The 2,659-nt window shown below is 47.1% G+C and overlaps 1 pseudogene; it reads right to left on the bottom strand.

The window, feature by feature from the left end:
- Positions 1 to 1,781: 1,781 nt before the first annotated feature.
- On the bottom strand, positions 1,782 to 2,415 carry LOC141543223 (GTPase NRas pseudogene; annotated as a pseudogene).
- Between the last annotated feature and the right edge of the window lie 244 nt (positions 2,416 to 2,659).

Consider the following 2,659-nt stretch of genomic DNA (forward strand, 5'->3'; position numbering starts at 1 on the left):
AACACCCTCCACCAACATAAGGTCCAAATGGAATCCTGACTTAGACATAAGGGGTGATTTTACAGGACAACAAGGAATAGTCTACTTTGTCCTATCTTTGGAGAAGGGAGGAAGTTTGAACAAAGAGAACATTATGAAATGCAAAAGGAGTATTTTTGATCATGTTAAATTAAAAATGCGGTGGGGGGAAGAGTGTGGAGAGAGAAAAACCATAACTGTGTAAGAGGATCTGATATTAGGTGAAATAGACCTGATCTCCAATATATGAGATGACATTATTAGAGATCTTTAGTTACTATAGAATTGATCGAGTCAGAGATAAATGTTATGATGGCTAGATGATAAGACGATTTCTAGGGATTACTCTCATCTCATTGAACTAACTTAGACCCATTGTAGTGGTAGAGTTAAGAGAGACCTGAGAGTCTAGATAAACCCTCCCCTTCTCCTCACCCACTTCTTACTGCTGAGAAAACTGAAGCCCAAGGTCCCACAGCTAAAACACCCATGTCTTCCTCACTCCCAAACCCAGCTCTCTCTCCATTAGGCCATCCTGCCCTCATGTGATTCCAACCCAAGCATATCAACCCATGAGAAACTACCAGAAACATACTCATAAACGAAGCAACAACTTTATTTATAAGAAATCCTAGAAAAAAATTAACTTTGAATTTAACTTTAAAATGAATTTCTCTTCCTACTCAACCCTCCCCCCAACAAAAACCAAACAAATTGCATTAGAATCCTTAGTACAAATGGAGGAATCACTCACTGCCCTTTTCGCCAGAACTCCTGAGGGAATACAAAGAGGTCCCTGTCAGAAGGTTCCTAAGCAGACCCCCGCCTGACCTGCAGCTGGGAGGTATCTGCTCAGAACATTTACAGCCAGGCCCCTCCACTCCACTTCTCTTGGAGGCAATTAAAGTAATGCAACTTGCCACCCCTAAAGGGATTTATCTGGCTCCTAAAACAGAAATAATAATATTAATGGAACTTATGTTTAAAGGCATCCTGCTGGAAGGAGGCAGCCCCATTCAGCCCCAACCCCTCACTGCTATCCAAAATGCTCCAGATGAAAAGCAAATTGAGAACAAATGCACTCAATGTGAGTAACAAAAAAACCCAACACATATTCCCCCAGTCTGGTCTTGAGGGTCACTGAATGGGGACCACTTCAGAGAAGGGCTCCTCACCATCACCACAAACAAGGTCTTTTGGGTGGGGACCTGGCTCCAAAGAGCACGTACACAAGCCCAGGGCAGGAGAGAGAATCACTTGTGCCCTGGTCTCCAGAGGCAGGGCCTTGGTTGGGGGAGTAGGGGAAAGTCCAATAAAGAAAATCCTACACACAGCCTCCAGGAAGGCAGAGGAGGCTGCTGGAGATGAGTGCCGGACTGTAGATAAAGCAGCCAGGGATCTGGCTGTTTCTGGGCCTCTGTCAGTCTGAGGGGCTGGAGGGAGGCTGTGCACCCAAGGAGGAATGGAGACTTTTTTGCTTGTTCAGGATCCTCAGGCAGTGAGGTAGTCAATTCCTGCTCAAAAGGGAAAACAAAAGCAAAAATCCAACACAAATCTGTTAACACAGAAATGCAGATGGGTCTCTCCAAGTGGCTCCTGGAGAAATCCTATAAGGGCCAAAATGACTTGGCAGTGAAGAGCAGGCAGGAGGAAGGGTCCAGATGAAGGTCTTGAAGGCTGGGGAGTGGCTAGAGGATTTGGGGGTATTCTAGGCCAGGTGAGAGAGTAATTAGTGGGCACAATCAGTGTGAGGGTGTACCTACTCACTGGATTGTGCAACACTTTCACCCATAGGCCTGCCTGCACTTAGTAGTACGGAGAATATTGAGCTGCTCCTGGGGTGGAAATCTTCATCCTCCGAATTTCATGAACCAGCTTATGGAAGGCTTGCTGCACACCTTGCCCCGTCTTGGCTGATGTCTCCACATAAGGGACCCTGAATCTCCAGGCCACCTCATGGCCCACTGTGGGGTTCACCAGCCTGTCCGTCATGTCTATTTTGTTGGCCACCAACACCACGGGTACACGGTCGGTGCCCTTGATCCCATGTAGTTTGTTTCAGAGGACATTCACATTCTGAAAAGAGTGGAGGTCACTCACTGCATAGACAAAAAGGAATCCCTCTCCCCAGCGAATGTCCTGGTTCCTCAGAGGGTATTACACTTCAATGCCTCTAGTATCCACGATATCCAGCTGGCACAGCTCTTCATCCACCACTGCGTGGTGACAGTATAACTCTTGGATTGTGGGGTTATACTCGGTCACAAAATCATCCTCAATAACCTGCATGGTCAGTGCACTCTTGCCCACAGAAGAGATGCCTATTACTGCCAACTTATACATCTTGGTTCTGCGTCTGTGTGGATCACCTATGGAGGTATGGACACAAGAAGCCATGAGAACTGGGAAGGGCTCAAGTGGTCTCTAGTCTACTTTCCAGGCTGCAAGAAGTCGGCCCATTTCCATGGTGGTCACCTCTCAGGAGGAAGACTTTCCTCCAGCCTCAGTGGGCTTTTTTTTGCTAATCCTCTTCCCTGCCCCCTTTCAGCTCTCTGGTGTTCAACTGAACAAGGCCCAACCCTCTCCCCCCCTCACAGAACTTCAAATACTGGAAATCTCTGAGTCCCCTGGCTCTTGCTGA

Source organism: Sminthopsis crassicaudata, chromosome 5, assembly GCF_048593235.1.
Source record: "Sminthopsis crassicaudata isolate SCR6 chromosome 5, ASM4859323v1, whole genome shotgun sequence".
NCBI lineage: Eukaryota > Metazoa > Chordata > Mammalia > Dasyuromorphia > Dasyuridae > Sminthopsis > Sminthopsis crassicaudata.